The sequence below is a fragment of the Giraffa tippelskirchi genome, chromosome 6 (genome assembly GCF_054371585.1).
Source record: "Giraffa tippelskirchi isolate mGirTip1 chromosome 6, T2T-mGirTip1v1.2.pri, whole genome shotgun sequence".
Taxonomy (NCBI): Eukaryota; Metazoa; Chordata; class Mammalia; order Artiodactyla; family Giraffidae; genus Giraffa; species Giraffa tippelskirchi.
This window is the reverse complement of record NC_137280.1, coordinates 78,807,369-78,827,590: the sequence shown is the minus strand read 5'-3', so window position 1 is coordinate 78,827,590 and position 20,222 is coordinate 78,807,369. Positions and strand designations below refer to the sequence as shown.

The 20,222-nt window shown below is 44.7% G+C and overlaps 2 long non-coding RNA genes and 1 pseudogene across 6 annotated transcripts in view; 1 reads left to right on the top strand and 2 right to left on the bottom strand.

The window, feature by feature from the left end:
- Positions 1 to 7,553, bottom strand: part of LOC145508611 (uncharacterized) — an 80,809-nt gene extending 73,256 nt beyond the window's left edge. The window contains exon 1 of the long non-coding RNA XR_014055474.1: positions 2,923 to 7,553. This is a non-coding gene — a long non-coding RNA (uncharacterized LOC145508611). The remainder of the gene's footprint in view (positions 1 to 2,922) is intronic.
- Positions 1 to 20,222, top strand: part of LOC145508608 (52 kDa repressor of the inhibitor of the protein kinase pseudogene) — a 38,799-nt pseudogene that overhangs the window by 9,780 nt on the left and 8,797 nt on the right. For 2 of the 4 annotated variants that reach the window (XR_014055468.1, XR_014055470.1), the window contains exons 4-5: positions 16,796 to 16,983; positions 17,164 to 17,602. The product of XR_014055468.1 is annotated as a 52 kDa repressor of the inhibitor of the protein kinase pseudogene, transcript variant X1 (transcript). Of the gene's footprint in view, positions 1 to 1,067; positions 3,552 to 16,795; positions 16,984 to 17,163; positions 17,603 to 20,222 lie in introns of those variants that run through there. The other 2 variants (XR_014055469.1, XR_014055471.1) reach the window with 1 other exon arrangement.
- On the bottom strand, positions 7,587 to 11,372 carry LOC145508610 (uncharacterized). The gene is made up of 2 exons (XR_014055473.1): positions 11,267 to 11,372; positions 7,587 to 8,065 (listed from the first exon to the last, which is right to left on the bottom strand). It is a non-coding gene; the product is annotated as an uncharacterized LOC145508610 (long non-coding RNA).

Genomic DNA, 20,222 nt, shown 5'->3' with positions numbered 1-20,222 from the left:
TTCTCCCTCAGAGTCCATAAAATTGTTCTATGCATCTGTGTCTCTTATTCTGTCTCGCATATAGGGTTATCGTTACCATCTTTCAAATTCCATATATATGCATTAGTATACTGTATTGTTGTTTTTCTTTCTGGCTTACTTCACTCTGTATAATGGGCTCCAGTTTCATCCATCTCAGTAGAACCGATTCAAATGTATTTTTTTAATGGCTGAGTAATATTCCATTGTGAATATGTACCACAGCTTCCTTATCCATTCGTCTGCTGATGGACATCTAGGTTGCTTCCATGTCCTGGCTATTGTAAACAGTGCTTCATCGCCTTTCTTAAATATATGTCTAGCTGTGAGGTGTGAAATGGTGTTTCACCGTGACTTTGGTTTGTATGTAAAATGGCTACTAATGAGATCGAACACCTTTTAAAATCTTCACTGGACGTCCATCTTTCACTTTACATGAAATTCTCGCTTATGTCTTTTTGAATCCTCCAGCAATTATCTGGAAAAGTTCTTACTGATGGCACATTTCCCTTCAATATTATCTTAGGTAGGCTTCCAATTATATATTTATCTTTAACCTTCAATTGACCTGGAATTGATATTTATGCCTTGTTTCTGAAGGGAAGCAGCTTCCATTGTAGCAAAGCCTGTGGAGAGAATTTACCACTCCACTGGCACCCCCCCCACACACACACACATTCCCCTTCACCCACAGCCCCGCCTTGGCCTTAAGATTCCCCCTCTGGAGACTGGCAGAGATTCAAGAAAAGACTGAACAGGACCAGGAGACAGAGAGAGACAGGGTTGATGTTTTCCATGGTGGTGTGGAAATTTCCTCTAGGGAGGGGAAACTTTGGTAGATGCCAGGAAAACAGGGAATAAATGAGCCATTTATTGCTGGAGGAGAAGCACATTTCAGCAAGACACAGAAAAAAATGGGTATGCTTTGGGCAGAAGAGTGCTCCGAGATTTCAAAGAACAGGAAAGGGGCTGGTGCGGTCAGAGTGTGTGAGTGGATGAGGAGAAGGGAGCCGGGTCCCCCTTTGTTCTCACAAGCTTTTCCTCTCCAGGTTAGCCCCATCCACAACCTGATTGAAAACTTCTAACAAAACAGACAAAGTCTGAGGTCATTACCTGCTGGAGGTCAGAACCCAGGACCCAGGTTGCTTTAGTTTGCTTCAGTCAACAAGGGTGCCAACCTTCCCTGGAAGAGGGGCCAGCCATTGTGCCCTGTCAGCATCTCCTCAAGGACTGTCTCCTGTCATCTCACCCTGACTCTGCCTGTCCCCTTGCCTCCCTGGGACATCCTACGTGTCAAAGACACAGCAGTTCCTCACCCTAAATCAGTGAATCCAGTCTGACATTGAGAATACCTGGAGCCATGTGTTCTGTGGCCACTCAGTTATGGAAAAAGTGGTAACACACAGCTGGGATGGATACAAAGCACAGCAGTGTGTGTGGAAGGAGTCACGGAAGAAGAGAGAAGTGGAGAGGATGGGAGAGGGGTGCCCGGACAGCTCAGGGCAGGCCAGGTCAGGGTCCTGGCTGAGGACACCGTGGTCTCAGTCTGTCTGCCTCCTGGTGAATCACAGAGGCTCAATTAGTTGTATAGTATGGCAGTATGCAGCTTACTTGTATTAACTTCTTAGGGGCTTCCACTGAGGCTCGGTGCTAAAGAATTTGCCTGCCAATGCAGATATGTGTTCAATCCCTGGGTCTGGAAGATCTCATGGAGAAAGAAATGGTGACCAGTCCAGTATTCTTGCCTGGGAAATCCCATGGGCAGAGGAGCCTGGTGAGCTACAGTCCATAGGGTCACAGAAGAATCAGACATGACTTAGTGACTAAACAACAAGTCCTTGGGCTGCAATTCTAACAAGCCTTGAACAGAGGCCTTTTTATTTCAACAAGGTCTGTGTTCTGGGAATTCATGGTTAACACGGACAGCTTTTCTGTCTGCTTCCTGTGTTCTGGTCATCATTCCCCAGGAGGCCAAGTTCATATCTTGTTTTTTCCCAAGACTTGTCCTGAGCCTTCATTCATGTAAAAGTGCTGCAGCAGATTAATTACACTTAACCTGTAGCTTTTTTACAGATTTTTTTTTCTCACACATACTTATATAGCAATGCTTTGTACCTTTAAAAATTATTTGAATATTTTCAAGGTGTTTAAAAAGGAAATTCAACTCAGTATATTTTAAAGATCTTGTTGGCCTTATTCAGTGATTCACGAGTCTGGCACTATTGTGTCTAGCAGACAGAGAGAAGCTCCAAGAACTAAAGAAGGCAAGAGATTTTATAGGCAAAAGGGAGAAGCAAAGAAGCTACACTAGGCAGCAAGTTGGTTAGTAATGCAAGTTTACCTTCGTTTAGGGGAGGGAAGTGGCCTCTCAGATAACCTAACAAGTGCTGATCAGGAGATTGCTGATTGAGTGGTTGAAGATTTCATTTCTGAGAGAACTGAATCTCTACGTAAGTTCAATCTCAGATTGTTGACATGGGGCTTAACATAATCAACCCGATTTGGGGCCCATTTTCTCACTTTAACAGAGGGAATGCAGCTAGATTGAAGATACATTTTCAAACTACAGAAATAGCATTCAGAGATGAACCATTTAAACTTGGTGACTCAATGCCAGAACAAATAATTACACCAAATTTTTACAAAGTATTGTAATTGCCTTCTGGGAGGTTTCAAACCCCTTTCTATTGATCTTTAAGTTGATCATCAATGTGTTCTCTGTTTCACTGCATCAAAGGAGCCCCTGCTCCCATTCATAACCTCACTGAGATCTGTGATTTCCACCCAATGGACAGAGTCAACACATGCTTAGATTCACCCAGCTCCTCAGACAACAACTAGATGATGGGAAGGATCAATCACATTCTCACAGCTGAGATCAGAATGAAAAATGCATCTACTTACTAGTGGTGAATCCCCGAGGGTCTCACACAAAGCCATTCATGGCCATAACTGCTGGCTGTTTTTGATCTTGCACATCATGTCTTGGTGGTTCAAAGCTCTTTTTTCTTGGATGAGTGACCTTTTAAATATTCCATCAAATGTACTTCACAGAGTGCACAGGATTTCCACTTTGACTTTGTCGTAATGATCAAGTAATGAGATTAAACAAGCCTGCGTTCTGTTAAAGATTGTATTAATATAAAGTTTTTGTCATTAAATTTCAACATAACTAAAACAAAAAATATGCTAAGTAAGATCATAGGTCTGGCATCACTGTTCTGTTTATTTCTATACTTTAATTCTTATGACCAGAGCTTCCTTTTTAACACAGGCCACCATTGGAATGTTTGTTACCATGGTGATGGTCTGTTATGTCTATTTATACCATAAAGGGCACAGTTGGAGACTGGTGTTTTAGGAAAGAGAAAGAAGTCATTAGGCTCTAAAAAACCCCATGTTACCCTTCAAAAATATATCCCATATGTTCTTGGAAACATGTAATTTCCCTTTGTGACTGAATTTATATACCAGTTCTATGGGTTTAGTTTAACGCCAAACTTCTACAAATAAATAAGCAAATTTTTGTGCAATGTCTAGTTATCTCTTTCTAGGTTGATAGACTGATCAATGCCATGGTTAATTCCCACAGTAAATGGATGCCACCCTGTAAATCTTGGCTCATTGCCTGCCACACCTGCTCCATTGCTGGTTGGGAGTAATTTTGTAAAACATGAAAGATAACACAAAATGGACTGATGACTCTGAGAAGGAACTGTAATTGGAGGAAATTTCAGGACTGGCTCTGATATTGCATCCATGAAAAAGTAAAACTCATACAGAGAGTAGAAAATTGGTTACTAGGGCTATGGGGAGAGGTTGGTAAAAGGGAACAAATATTCAGCTATAAGATGAATAAAGTCTGAGGATCTAATATAAAACATGGCAATATTTTTGACATGTTTTGTATAAATGAAATCTTAAGAAGGTAAAATCTAAATAGGAAACATGGAAGGAAGAAAAAAAAATGAAATATGTGAGGTGATGATATTAATTAACTGGGTGAGGAATCCTTTCACACCATAAACACATTAAATCACCACAGTCATATTTTAATTTCTTGCAATTTTATATGTCAATTATACCTCAAAAAAGTTGAAATTTAAAAAAAGATATTACAAGATTTATGGAAAATTTGTGAAGATTGTGTCTGGCTTGATAACATTTAGAACCTAGAACTGCTAAGTGCTAAGTGGCTACAGTCATGTCCGACTCTGTGCGACCCCATAGACGGCAGCCCACCAGGCTCTCCCATGCCTGGGATTCTCCAGGCAAGAACACTGGAGTGGGTTGCCATTTCCTTCTCCAATGCATGAAAATGAAAAGTGAAAGTGAAGTCACTCAGTCATGTCCGACTCTTCGCGACCCCATGGACTGCAGCCTACCAGGCTCTTCTGTCCATGGGATTTTCCAGGTAAGAGTACTGAAGTGGGGTGCCATTTCCTTCTCCGACTTAGGCAATCCAAAAAGTCCCCCTGACTGATAGAATGTTGGTTTCATTGATTACTCAATTCTGAATTATCATATTTTCCAGAATTGTTGTCTGGATGCATGATTTCAAAAGAGCCACATACTGGAAAACTTAGTTCTAATGAGTTTAATTCTATTGTCTCAAAGTAGAAAGCTCTATCTAAATATGATACTCTGTGTGGACTTCCTTGATTTTTCATACGTTGGATTAGAGATGGATGTAGTGAGATATCATGCAGTAATTCCCTTTCTTTCTCTTTATAATTTCTGCAACATGACTCTTCTAGTTAGTAAGAAACATTTGTGTTGCCTCGAAGAGAATTAGATTATCATAATAATGAAAAGGGAAAGTAATAGGTTTATGCTTGGCCCTTTTATATTTAAAATATACTTTTTTGGCTACACTGTGAGGCATACAAGATCTAGATTCTGCTATCGAGGAATGAACCTGTACCCTTTGCAATGAAAGCAAAGGGTCTTAATCACTGGAACCCTGAACTGATGAGAGGTCAGATTCCTGATGAGATGACATAGCTCACCAGCATGGTGGGGGCATCAGGAATCCCCCCGAATCTTGCAGACCCTCTGCAGACAATGAGAGAGAGCTGGGCACCACTGCTCAGGGGCACAGCGTCTGCTCTGCCCTTGGTGCTCTCTGTGGTCCTGGTCACCTGCCACCTTCCTGTCTCCAGCAGAGGCAAGGTCCAAATGCTGCCTGAGAATCTTTGAGCTCAGAATGGAAATTCTCTTTTTTCAGTGGCCTGGAGTGTCACAAGCAATCTAAAGGTGTGTGGAATTAAATGCAAGTAGTCAGAGTAATAGTGAAAACAAAGGGGAATGGAAAGTCATTGTTAAAAATCTATTTTGGACCTAAAGTTTTGTAAAGAAAGAGACGGAACCTAGCTTCAGAAGGGAAGGGAAGTCCAGCAAGGTCGAACGAGGCCCAGTGGTATCTGGGGACTCATCTGGAAGAACTTCTCTGAAGAAGGGCCTGGGATCCATATGAAAGCTGGAGTGAGAATCCGTGCCTGGAAGTGAGTGTCCAGAGCTGGAATTAGAGCTCCTGGGAGACTGACTCAAGTGTGGCTGGTTTCTGGGGCGCCCACCTCCCCTTCTCCTCAGCTGATGCCCACAGGCTGGATAATGGCCCTTGAGGAGGAAGGCTTGGCAGGAGGTCTACCCGTGGAGGGAGTCCATAGCTGTCCCACTCTGTTAGTGGCAGTTGCTCATTTTCTTGGGCTGCCAGCTCATCTGAACTATTTTTGTTGGAGGGAAATTCTGCCTGAAGTTATGCTTGAGGCCTGAGCTCTCTTATTATCAAATTAGGTCAATATCTGGTATATGATGTGAATACCTGGCATACTACCATGAAATGTCTAAATATCCATGTGCTGAAAGCTAACTCCATCCCCACGTGTGCAAGTTAATTCACTTGAACTTCCTCGTGTCTGACCCGTGTGATAGTAGTGGTAAGAGCATGAATGAATCATGAAGGTAAATGGAAATTCTCGATTCAAATCCATGAATCTCTGAGGACTTTGTGAGCACGTTACACTTTAAGTGTCATTTCTGGCCTGAGAGGTAGCATGAACAGTACTTTTTTGATGGCTTAATGGATATGTGAGACAGGAGTCCAGATCCATAGTATGCAGCGGTATCTTTGGTTATAGGCAGATCCAGAAAAAGCTATCAGCTCATTGTTGGTTCTTTCAAAGCATGTATTTGCTGTGTGGTTGCCGGATATGTGAGTGCTGTCCACCTAGACTTTAAACGCACCTCACCCACCATTTGTCTGTCGGCCTTGTAGATGAGGAGGTGGCTGAGTGGCATTTGCACTAGTGACTTGGTTTTAATCTAGACAGCATCCTTTGCTGTGGGCTTGATGAAGTGCAGGTCCTCAGTACACAGGATTCTCATCCTTCCTGGACTGTTTCTGGCTCCTCTTTACTATTTGGGTTCCACAAGCCTCATCTTTAGCAGCACCCTGTGTTTTTACCACAAACCTCCAAACAGCACTTTCTTTCAAGGTGCCTCCTTGTCCTTCACCACTGGTGCTGGGCTCAGACTGTCCCTTGCCCCATGGCCCTTTCCCAGGGCTTTCCTTTTCACTCTCCTGTGGCTAAAGCTCTGACCCATCCTCCAAGTGTGAAGCCTCTTCTCACTATTTTGCACTCAGAGCAAGCCTACTTATTCTGGGAGTTATTCCTCCTTGATACTTTCTGTCTATAACCATGACCAGGACCAAGCACACAAATCTCTTTCCATGCAACCCCTTCTTGACTCTCAGCTCTTCTGGGGGTGTTGGTGCTGACTCTCATATGGGTGGTGAGTTGACAGGTGACAGGTGAGCTTTTCATGAACCACGTGAAAAGTATGGTTGGTAAGCCTGTGACACAGATTCCCCCATGGGAAATCATTGTCAACTCATGAGACACTCCTGGAAACAAAGTCATTGACCAGAGGATTCAGTGCTTCCAGACAAATCTAGTGTTTGTTGCAGATACAACCTACCCCAGAGCATCCAAGATCAAGTGTGAGGAAAGGCCTAGGAGAAGCAGGACCAGGGCCCGAACCAATCAGCTCTGCTCCTCTGCTGGCCACAGTCCAAAGAAACCCCACATAGAATGCCTCTTTGTTGCAATCAAGTGTCTAATTCTAAAATTTTGTTAACAATGTATATAATAAAGGAGAAGGAAAGCCAGCTTTACTGAGACTTGTGGATAATGCAATTCTTATCCATGCTACTGTTTGATACAATTAGAGTTTAAGAGCATCTTATTTTCCAGGAAAGATACTATATAACCAAAGGTATAATTTCTAGTGCCACCTTAATTTTCCCAGTCACTGGGTACAAGAACTGCACCAAATGTTCTCTAGCATATTTTCAGGAACATGACAAAAAAACCTATTAAGATACTTCCTGATAGATGTTCTGAAATAGAACTAATTAGCTGCAAGAACTAAATCTCAGTTTCAACTCCAGTAGAGGAGAAGCTGCATTGCTGGCAACAGTTCAAGTAAACACTTCCTCTTCTCAAGAATAGACTGGGTACCCCCAGCATTTACCTTGAGGCTGCAGCAAAGAAGAATAAGTCTGCCTCTGTATTAGGTCTGTTTATTTTACTTTAACCTTTATACACTATCCCTGATGTCTTCAGTTTCTGTATGCTGCCTATAGCCTGAGACATACAGGGCACACCCATTGTCAAGGCTCAGACTTTTAAGAGTCTAATACATTTCCATTCATATACAGATAGAAATGTGCAGAATGGAGAATAATATTTATCTTGTTGGAGGTTTACAGGAATATCATGACCTGACGTATGTGGAAACTTCAGGAATAAATTGTTCCCACACCAAGAGGTTTGCAACAGCTAACCAGGCCACTCTCGGACATTGCCTAGAAAAATACTTGATGAAATGCTTCAAGAAGTTCCATGTATTTTGGGCTTGTGTCACCCATCATCTCTGCCTAGCCCTGCAATAAATTTTTATTTGCTTTAAACTGACATTTTGGTATGTTCACCATGCTTCAGGCACATGACTTCGTATTTTGCATCAAGGTCATCTTCAACATCTGGAAAATAGACCATAATGAAAAAACATGAAAGTGCTATATTTCCAGTTATGTGGATTACTTTCACATGTAGTATTACCTGAATAAAATGCTATCCATTATCTTTGGAAAGTTCTACTGTATTTTCATTGTTTCATTCATGTTAAGCTGAGGTTATTAGAGAACATGAAATATACCATCTGTTTTTCAGACTTCCCAATTAGACTGCACTGTGGCATCATTTGCCATACACAGCCTTTCTCTATAGCAAAGAGAGATTTTGAATTTATCCCCATATTGGTTTTTAGTGCCTGAAACCACACAACAGATAGTGATAATGTCTAGTTCTAATAATCTCAAAATATAAACCAGATCTCTTTATAAAATTATTTAATGATGTCTTTAAATGCAAAAGAGTATGACATGTGAGAGAAAAATCAAAATGGAATCAGCATTTCTAAGAGAGCTTCCCAAAATAGAAAGGGGAGGCCATTGAGGAAGAGGTCTGTGTCTCAGTCTGGATGGAAGGTAAACTTTGAGCACTTACTGTGTTAACAGAGGCCTCCAGATCATCTAAACAGTGTTTCAGAAATTCAAAATACCTATTATACCCTCCCCTTTCCCGAAATAACTTGTGACAGTCTACCCTTTAAGAAGAAATATTTCCTTTTTTGCATGACAGCAAATCATAATTGCTCTCAGGTGGCTTTACAGTCTCATGAGTTTCTGTTTTCTAAGCACTTGACTCTTTCCTGTGGAACACTCTCTTGGTTTTATTGAAATCTGTGTCCCTGAATTGCAATATCTAAGGCCCCCAAGTAAAACTATTAATTGAAAGATAATAAAACTAGGTGATTTTATTTTTTTAATTTCCACGTGTATTGAAATATAGTTTCCTTAGTTAAGGGCATATAGCATCCTTAGTTCTAACGTGTACAGAATGTTGACTTGATGCACTTGTATGTTGCAAAATAATTACCATCAAAGCAGTAGCTAATAGCTTTATCACAACCCATAAATATCATTTTTTATGTGAAAGAAAGTGAAGTCACTCACTCGTGTTCGACTCTTTGCGACCCCATGGACTGTAGCTACCAGGCTCCTCCATCCATGGAATTTTCCAGGCAAGAATACTAGAGTGGGTTGCCATTTCCTTCTTCAATTGTAGGTGAAGAGAATTATTAATGTCAACTGTCATGGCAACTTTCTAATATTATAATACTATAATAATAATAATACTATTAATTATAATCACAATACTATTTGTTACTTATACAGTACATACTTACCTTATACATGAAGGTTTTTCCCCTTAAATCAAATCTTCCCATTGCTCCCTCCCCCAGCTGCTCTGTTATTATAGTTTTGATTTTTTTAGATTGCAATCATATGTAAGTGACATTAGAAACTATTTTTCTTTCTCTACCTGACTTATTCATTTGGCATCACTCCCTAAGTAACATTCATGCTATCACATTATAAGACTTTCTTCATTAGTGTTGCTAAATTTTACATCTATATCTACCTATTAATCTATCTCTATCTGTATCATGTATCTTCTTTATCTATTCTTCCCTTGATGGACACTTAGGCTGTTTCCGTATCTTGACTATTGTGAATGATGCCGCAATGGACATGGGAGTGCAGATATCTCTCTGACATTCTATTTTTGTTTTCTTTGGATGTATACCCAGAAGTGAGATTGTTGGAAGGATCAATAATTTTTTAACCACTACTATTTTCTAAGTCCTTCTGAGGTTATCCAATTAATTATTCATTATTTTCAAATATATGCAATTTGAATCAAAGCTACTGCATATGTATTAGGGAATACAGCTAAAACTGCAACAAAAACACTCCCATGAACACTATGGTACCGGAGGGTGTGTCCGCCACAGTGCCAGGTTTCCATGGCTCATAAACTTCCACAAGCCGCCTGCAATTGGCAAGTCATTCAATAAACACTTAACAAAAGTTTTCATGTACCGGGCTTGCCTATGTGGCAGTCAATCCCCAGATGAATGGAGTGATTACAGACTACTTAGGGAACAAAGCAGAGAAAAATATAATTATTTCAGCAAGACGAGTGCTATTAGAAGAGAAGAAAGATGTTAAGTTGTGCCTGGGGAGCCAGAAATATTCTAACAGAAAAGAGAACATGTCAGAAAAGAGGTGAGGATGATTCAAAGTTAATGGAGCAAAATGGGGGATACAGGCCTAGAAGATGCTGGCAGATGCTGGGAGCACAGTACAACTGGACCAGTGAATGTGCAGTGAGCTGAGAGGGATGGACACACATTGTCTGCCGGTCCTCATGGGCCGATCTCCAGATCCCAAACTGTGAAGGACTTAATTATAACAGTAAAGTTCACAGTCACCTCTGGTTACACCTCAAATGTGCTCTCAGCACTCTACAGAGAGCTTCTCACACTTCAGATGGCACAGTGAGCTATGGTTTCTCTATTTTATCTACAGAAGATTCAGTAAGTTTCCCAAGTGACAGTACTAGGTATTGGCCAATTGCATCCAATCTTAGACTGTAGTTTTTAAAAAATCATTTTGTTTATTCATTTATTTTGGGGTGTGCTGTGTCTTCATTGCTGTGCAAGCTGTTCTCTGTTTGTGGAGAGAGAGGGCTGCTCTGTGGTTGTGTGTCTGGGCTTCTCATTGCTGTGGTTCCTTTCATGGAGAATGGGCACTGGGGCACGTGGGCTTCAGTAGTTGCTGGGTGTGGGCTCAACACTTGCAGTTGCCAGGATCTAAAGCACAGACTCAATAACTGAGGCATATGGGCCTGGTTGCTCTGTAGCATGTGGGATCTTCATGGACTAGAGATGAAACCCATGTCTCCTGCATGGACATGGGATTGTTTACCAGTGAGCCACAAGGGAAACCCTAATCCCAAACTCTTGACTGATGTATTTACTTCACCACTTTTTATTGGAGAGTTTCTAAAACATCAGGCCTGGAAAAAGGACACAACTTGTATGTACTTTCAATGTTATTATTGAAGCCAGGAGGAGCCATGCAGATACCAATAAGGGAGTAAGGTGATGATTTGCCTTTTAGGAAGGTGGCACTATAAGCAGCGTGGAAACCAAGTGAACAGGGCCAGTGAAGAGGCCAGAAAAGTCATTAAATGCCTAGTCAGGGCAGAGATGGTGGCAGTCTGAGTGAAGGAAGTGGAGGAGGGTGGAGACAGGGGATGGGTCAGGACCTTACTTAGCTTACAGTATTGGCAGATCCTGGTATCCTGGTGAGATTCTTCAGAAACATCATCAAACTCCATGGCAAAATACAAAGCAAAGAGTAGGTTTTGCTCCCTGGAATTCACTCCAGATCCAGCATAAAAGGGCCCTTCCCATGGGACCCACATTCTAGAAGGGTCTGCATGTCACCAACACACAAAGAAAGACATTCCTTAAGCTGCTTCTGTCCCCAAGATCTGGTACTCAGCCCACTGGTGACATATCATCATTACCCTGAAACACTGAATCAAGTCCTGGGGAAATTCTGATCTTGATCTCAGCTCTTATTTGCCCTCTGTCCTCCAGATAAGAGGGAATGGCATCCAAATACTGTGAAGGTTCTGGGTCTGTGTAGGGTGGTACCAAACCCCACTGTGAAGTGGGGCATTAGAGCAGAGTGGGAGTCCTGGGGAAGGACGAGTGAGGCCAGGCCACGCATTGTGCCTTCCTGTTGGCAGAGGGCAAGGGACACCTGCTCAAGCACAGGATCCCGCCACAAATGCCTGCATCCATTTTCCTGCTCTTATGTGTCTGGGGTGGTTCCACAGATCCTGGAGTCAGTTTGTCAGTCTCACAGCTGAGCAGGATGGACAGCAAGAGCTGGCCTTGCCAACTTTTCACATGGCCACTCCCATTCTTGCCCATGTGCACATCCAGGCAGAGGGACTGAGGGCTGGGGGGAAAGGTTGCTGCTGTGAGCTGTGAGTGACACCAGGATTCTTGGCCTTTGGAGGAGAGAATTTTCATCCTGGACAAGATGAGGCTTGATCACTTGGAGCTTTTGTGTAGCAAAGTTTAATTAAAGTATAAAAGGGAAAGGGAAAGCTTCTGACATAGACATCAGAAGGGGGCAGAAAAGATACCCAGTTTTTAGCAAGGCATCTTATACTCATTAGCAAGCTGTTGATCAGATATAAACACCCCAAGACTGAGAGAATTGCATGAGGTTTCTCTCCCACAACATACATATCTGTACAAGGGGAGTCATCTCTGGATGAGATGTCTCTGGGTGAGATATATTGTATCCATAAAACAGTTGACATAAGTCTTGAAGGAATACAGACCTCCAAAGGAGATACATAGTATTCATTGACATAGCTTAAGAAAAGCATTTCCATGAGTAAGATGTAAGTAAGAAAACAAAATGATCCTCCTGAACACCAAATGGCCATTTTTATTTATCCACATAGAGATCATTGATATCCCCACTTGACTAGTATTGTTTGGTTGGGCAATTATCAGCTCAAGGTTTGGAAAAAAGTTTTTGATAGAACCAATTGTCATAGCAACATAGGATCAAAAGAAGCCTCCTATAGGGCTAAAGCAATGGAATGTAGAAAATGCTTGTTCTTGCCTTTGGGGAACTCTGGCCTCCCTCAGGAGACCTGCCTAGCTGTTAACCCTCTCAGGGCCAAGGACAGTACACTAGTCTTGATGTCACCAGGGAGCTCCAGGTGTGGATTTCTGAGATGCTTAAAATCTCAGTCTAGGAGACAGTCATCTAGGAGCTAGATGACTGGCTTTGTGGTACTTCCGTGAGGATGCTAGTTGGCCATGTGCAGTTCTATTTCATCTCAAATATATCCTGTCAAACTTGTTGTTTGCCTCCAAGTCTGAGTGGGGCTTTAGGAATTTGACTGAATGTTCCAGTTGCCCCTGGCCTAACAGATAAAGATTTTCACATGAAATGGACTAAAACACAATCCTGTGAGTCTCTCTATGGCTCTACTGTAGTCCCACATCTCATGGGTGGCTGCCTTTTCCTGCGAGAACTGATCCAAGTTGGGTGTTCAGAGGACTGGGAGAAATAGCTTTCTCTCCCCTCCCTCCTTTGCAGCCCAGCCCTACTCAATGCTCCCAGGCTTCTGGAAGGTCCAGTTCCTGGAACAAGGTTCACGTTCCTGGGACTCCTGCGGTATCTCTGCTTCTATGATACAGACTGAGTATGCTGTCCTGCCAATAGGACACACAGAAACCCTATGTGAAGACACTGAGTCTAACAGCTTGTTAGTAATTTTTTTAAATGAAATCAATAAATATGTTATATGAAGTATCATTATAGATATATACAAATACAGATATGGATGTTATACCTGACTGTATTACTCACATAAGCATTGCCTGACATGCAAAACTCCAGATCTAAGTCCATGGTGATGTTTTGCTGACAGTTATACAGAAACCATCATTGTACCTAGACAGGTATAAAGATTTGTGTTTGTCAAGATAGGAGAAGAGAACACATCCTATTTAACAGAGGTGAACTAGTGTCGTGATTTAGACATGGGGCCATGGACATTCATTCATGATCCTGCCCAGGTCCTGGATCATCTTTTGACCTTTTTAGGGTCGCTCAGTGCACCATGTTCTAAGCTCACATAGTCCTCAATCTAACTCCATGCTCTAAGGATTGCTCTTCCTGTTTCCCACTACATTCCAAATCCTCGTCTTGTAAAGTGCACATGCCAATACATCCGAGGCAGGTGAGATAAGGAGCCAGCCCTGTGCATGTGTGTGTGGGAGGGAGTTTAGGGAAGTGACAATCTGTCCCTGCCCTCCCCCAAGAATAAAGGAATCCTTCATATATCTTTCTACCCTGTAGGTGCTGTCATCTACATTCATGAACACCAAATGGCCATTTTTATTGATCCACGTTAGAGGTCGTTGATATGCCCACTTGATGCATGAATAGTATTCACACAGACTCGATTTCTTTTAGCTTTTCTTGGGTGCCCTATCCAGAGAGATCATGCGGGTCAGAAAGCAGACACAGAACAGAACAAAAAACAAAACCACAGCTAAGTCGAGGGAGTGCTGAACCGGAGGAACTCACAGATCCTATGAGGTGACCCAGATTGTGAAGAAGCATTTGTTCTCACATATTTCTGTGGAGGTTTGAAGGGTCACTCACCAGAGGTGCAGATGCCATGTGAGTGGCCGGAGATGTTTCTCCATAGGATCTCTTGGGATGTCGCAGGGTGCCAGGTGCAGGGGCACCCTGGGAGGTCCGATCCACCGAAAAGTCAGCATGTGGGGCAGGCACAGAATGTTTTCTTGCAGGGTCGAGCGAGGAGGATTCAGGGGCCCACACCTCCAGGCCCCAAACTTCTTGAAAGTGTTCCACGTAGCATTCTGAAAGGCCAGACGATGGAGGGACAGGGTTCGTGGTTGCAAACGTCTGGCTGTAGGAATTCTTTGTCTTTGGCGACAGTTCACCACGCAAGTCAGGTCATGAGGTTCCTATACACCTTCAACGGGACAGATATTGACAGGAGGAGTGGGAAAAGGAGTGTGGACTCGCAGTCCACACTCCTGTTCCCACTGCTCCCCTCCGTGAACTGGAGTTCGAATCTAGATGGGCCTCTGACCACACACATCATTGGGTTTACATCATGCCGGTTTGACCTTCGGTTCTTACAAACTGGCACTCTTGCTGCTTCTAGAAGTGTCCTAGAGAAGAAGACATTGGGTTCCGTATTAGATCAGCTTCTTTGACATGACCCTTTGGAGTCTGTTGCTTTGGCTTCAGGTGAAGAATGCTGCCTATATTATAGCTTGGCTGGGAAGCTCATCAAAGGATTCCTAAGGATTCTGCAAGCCTCAAGGATTCTGTTTCCAAAAGGCGTTTTCTGGAACCAGGCAACTTGGGAGAACGTGTCACTGGTCTGGAAAAAGGAAGGCAGCTGTCAGATTGTTCAGTGACCTTTGCTCTCCCTCCTTTCACTTGAAAGTTTTCTTCTCCCCCCCCCCCGCCCCCCGCCACACACACCTGAAAGCTTGCCTAACCGTTGTTGCTGGGGAGATGAAATCCCAGGAGAGAGGAGGCAAAGTATCTTTCACACCCAGGGGAAAACGATAGGAATGGGCCCCCATTCGTGTGATGTTTCTGTGTCTAAGGATTGCCAATATTCTCATCCTCTTTTTAGGTGCTCCCCTTCCTCCACCCCTCACCCCCCACCCCACACCTTCCCAATAGTACAGTTGCTTTTCTAGATGGCCTCTATGTCCTCAAACCAATAGGAAAATAGACTTTAGGTTTTGCCACGTCTCCGACAGTTTCTTGGTTTCGTGAAGAGGGCTCGCCCCTCGCCTGCCGCCGTGTCATGTGTCATGTTGAACTTGGAAAACAGAAACGATGCACGCTTCGCTTCTCTCCTTGCTGGTGAATCGAACCTATGGACGATCCATTGAAACGTCCAAAGTAGGAGAACAAAGGGAGGGAGGGCTGGGTGAAGGAATCCTGGATGCCTATCATCCCACACCTGGCAGAGCCCCATTGATTTCTATATCAACGTCTGAAAGACGCTTCAGGTCAGGTCAGTTCAGTTCAGTTCAGTCGCTCACTTGTGTCCAGCTGTTTGTGATTCCATGGACTGCAGCATGCCAGGTTTCCCTGTCCATCACTGACTCCCGGAGATCACTCCGACTCACGTCCCTTGAGTGGGTGATGCCGTCCCACCATCTCATCCTCTGTTGTCCCCTTCTCCTCCCACCTTCAATCTTTCCCAGCATTGGGGTCTTTTCCGATGAGTCAGTTCTTCATGTCATGTGGCCAAAGGATTGGCGTTTCAGTGTTGGCATCGGTCCTTCTGATGAATATCCAGGACTGGTCGCCTTTATTTAGGATGGACTGGTTGGATCTTCTCGCTGTCCGAGGGACTCTTGAGAGTCTTCTCCAACGCCATAGTTCAAAAGCATTGATTCGTCGGCGCTCAGCTTTCTTTAGAGTCCAACTCTCACATCCATACGTGACTCCTGGGAAAGCCAAAGCTTTGACGACATGGGCCTCTGTTGGCAAAGTCATGTCTCTGCTTTTGAAGATGCTGTCTAAGTGGATCGTGACTTTTCTCCCAAGGAGTGAGCGTCTTTTCATTTCCTGGCCACAGTCACCATATGCAGTGATTTTGGAGCCCCCAGAAAAGAAAGCCTGTCACTCTTTCCATTGTTTCCCCATCTATCTGCCATGAAGGAATGGGACAGGGTGCCATGACCTTAGTTTTCTGAAGGCTGAGTTTGAAGCCAATGTTTTCGAGCTCCTCTTTGACTTTTTCACCCAGAAGCTCGTTTGTTCTTCTTTGCTTTCTGACCTACCCGCATACAGATTTCTCAGGAGGCAGGTCATGGGGTCTGGTATTCCCATGTCTTGAAGAACGTTCCACAGTGTGTGGTGATCCACACAGTCTAAGGTTTTGGCATCGTTGATCAAGCAGAAGTCGATGTTTTTCCAGAACTCTCTTGCGGGGTCACAGAGCGAGTGTCGGACGTGACTTAGTGACGGCACGACAGCCACAACAAGTGGGATGGATAAACACAAAAGTTGGTTTCTTTTGGACTATGGAGCCCACCTCTGTTCGTGTGTGTGTGTGTGAGAGAGAGAGAGGGGGGGGGCCTTTGTGGTTCTAAGGCAAGCATTGAGGAGTTAAAGACTTTCTTTAACTAACATATTTTCCTTCATTTCAGTCGTGATGGTCAATGATTTGGATGACGACATTTAATGTTTCAGGGTGGATGATTTTCGAAGGCCGTGAAGGGACTTCCCTGCCTGGTGGTCCAGTGGTGAAGAATCCACCTGCCAATGAGGCAGGGGACAGGGTGTTTTCGATTGATCCCTGATCCGGGAAGATGCCACTGGATCTTCTATAGGGAAGATGCCAATACAAACCTACAGAACGGACAATGCCAGGCATGAAGGTGAGGGCAAACAGGGGGACTCAGGACGAGGAGGACTGACACTGACATCTCGGTGTAGATGGGGTGTGGCCAGCACACGCATCTGGTGCAAGATGTTCCTAGGACCGTTGGGGAGCGGGAGCAGGAGGAGCAGGGGACCTAAGGGAACTCTCTGTCCTCTCTGCTCCATTTTGCCCCCAGAACCCTCATCTGCTCAAAGAGAGGATTCACCCTATGGAAAGACAAATCCACACGTGAGTGAACCTCATTTCTGGTTCACTTGGATTCTGAAAGCGTGACGGCCAGATTCACTCAACTCTCTGGATTTCTGTGCTTCCTGAGATCCCGGCCTACTCACTGGAAGAACACATGGAGCCGGTTGAATTCTCCCTCTGTGCAGCGGCTCCAGTGTGCACGCATTTCAATGGCTACGGCTTGTGGACCTCGCACCGAGAGCCTAACCCCGGTGTTTCAGACACCTGTTTCCACGATGGGTGAACAGGTCTAACTGTGGGAAGCCCAAAACTTGCCACTGCCTGTTCGATCTGCAGTGACTCTGTAAAGAAAAAACGTGCCCGGTCTCATGACCGATCTCCTTTTCGGAGCCAGCCTGGTGTGTGATCTGTTTTCCAGGCCTCAGGTATGCACTGGCACTGGGGAATTGTGTTCCTCCTCCTCCTCCTCTCTGCCCCCACCCTTCCACCCCACATGCACGCTCCCCCACCCCCACCCCGCCTGGCCTCGGCCTGTCCGGATCTCCCTCACTCTTGGAAAAGACCAGGAAAAAATTGTCCTAGAACGATGCAGCCGAGAAACAGTGGAAGTCCACTTGGATGCGGTTAGGAGACACCTGCGCATTCCTAGGCCAACACTGCTACCGTCTGGGGTGATAGGCCAGTGGGAGGATAGCTCAAGAGTTCAGAGGAGGAGGAGGAGCAGGAGGGAGGCGGCGGGGTGGGGCGAGGGGGGTACAGGCTGAGGCTGTTTCAGGGCGATGACTTGGGTGAAAACATTCCCCTTCAGAAGGGCGCTCTGAAGAGATAGCTCCGGCGGGACCTTGAGAGCACAAAGGGCTTCCTTTTGGAGGCTGATCTTAAAGCCGGTAGTGGGGGTGGGGGAGGGAATCATTCAGATATAGGAAAGACACCAGGCCCAGAAGGCAAGACAGATTATTTCCAAAAGTGAATTGGATGCTTTTCTGTCAATGTTTTCCATAATCAGACTGTCATGGAAATTCATCCATCCATCCATCCATCCATCCATCCATCCATCCACCATTGTTTCGCTCCTTTTCTGTTCTCTACATTTTTAACGGCGAGTGAGTGAGAGAGTCTTTCAATGGCTTGATAGGATTGTTGAATGTTGTGAGACCGTGGTACTTTTCAGCCATGGATGAACGTGACGGCTTCTTTTTTCAGCTTCAGCTTTCAGGGTTATCCTGAACTCCCCCACCAAGTGAGGCCTGTGTGTCGCTGTGTGCTGGAGGACACCATGCTATCCACATCTTGATCTTGGACTGAACAAAACCACCATTGGGGGGTGTGTTCATTGGCTTCATTTCCTTTCCCTATGGCACTCACCTGACTGTCCTGACCACTCTTTGGATCCTATATCTCCCCCTCCCCCTCAAAGCAATCTCTCTTTTTCTTCCTCCTCCTCCTGTTCCTCCTCCTCCTTCTCACCCTAGTTTCTCTCCCTCCCTAGTCCACTCTTCTCAAATTGACGTCTAACTGATTGACAACGTTTTCTTTTGCCTTCTTTCCTTCCTTCCTTCTTTCTTCCCTCCCCCCCCCAATTAATTTTCAGGTGTACAGACGACTTTTTAGTGTCGTGCATGACACAGCAATCACCAGGATACGTCTAGTTAGTGACTGTCCATCACTACTTGGTGTCACAGCAAATGACATTTGGTATCATGACTTGCCCGTGACTCATTTATTTCATAAGTGGAAGGTTGCACCACTTCATCTGTCGCCCTCACCAGTGGCACTCACTCATTCCCTCCCCCACCCCACCCCCACCATCGTTTCCCCCCTTCCCTCCTCTGGCCACCACCCATGTGTTCCTTTGTGGTATCTATGAGCCTGCTTCTGTTTTGTTCTGTTTGTCTCGTTTGATAGATTCTGCATGGAAACGACTGATCTGAGGTATTTCATTTAGCATAATACCCTCTAAGGTCTCTCCAAGTTCCTGCAGACTGTGAGATTTCATTCCTTCTGGGGGTTGAGTCCCATTCCTGTGTGTGGGTGTGTGTGTGGGTGTGGGTGTGTGTGTGGGTGTCTGCGTGTGCACACATAAATAGATACAGGCGTAGGCACACAGAGAGTTCTGTCATTGTGTTTGTATGGATGTCTACCTAGGTATAGGTGTAGATACCACACACACACACGTTCATATCTTCTCTGTCCCCTCCTCTGTGGGCACTCCGTGGAGTTGCTGGGTTGGGTTGAATGGGAAATCTTTGGTGGAGTGTTCCAAGGGAATCACAGGACTCTTTTCCCTAGGGATGTGGTTTCTCTGTGAGGCGCCAGGTGAGGAGATCTGATATCTCTGAGTCTGCCAACATTTTTCTCAGCTGCAGAAGAGCCCGTCCCCCACCTCCTCCCCCACCCCCAGCAGCCCCAGCCCAGCCCAGCCCTGCCCTGCCACTGATTTGTTGTCTACCTTGTGCTTCTGTGTATCTGTCTGTTCTACCTTTATTTTGAATGAAGGTGTCTGTTCAGGCCTCCTGCCCACTTTACTCATCGGGGGTTGTTTCTCTTTTGGAGGTTGAGTTGTCTGACGCCTTGATCAGTTTTGGACAGAAAAGCCCATATGGCAATATGCTTGAGCTTGCCCCTGGCAACTCCAATGAGGCCTGATCTCCCAGAGGCAACAAGAGAGGTTCCCTGAGGTCCCATGTCAGAACTCGAGAGGAACACCAAGCTTCCCACTGCAACTCGTGAAAAACCATGAGATTCGATCCTCAACGCGAGATGAAGCCCGATTCCCTTGCAGTGACTTGAGAGAAACGCTGAGTTCCCTCTCGAAACTTGGATGGAAGCTTGACTCCCTTTGTGCCACTCCAGAGGTTCCCCGAGATATCCATTGCAACTCGAGAGGAACCCTAAGTGTCCTGCCTCAATGCTTGATGAGGACCCATTCCACTGCAGCGACTCCTGAGGAGTATCAACGCTGCCCCTCACAGCTAAAAAGGAGGCATTCTGATTTCCCTAAGGTCACAGGGGAGCCTGGCTGAGGTACCCATTGAAACTCGAGAG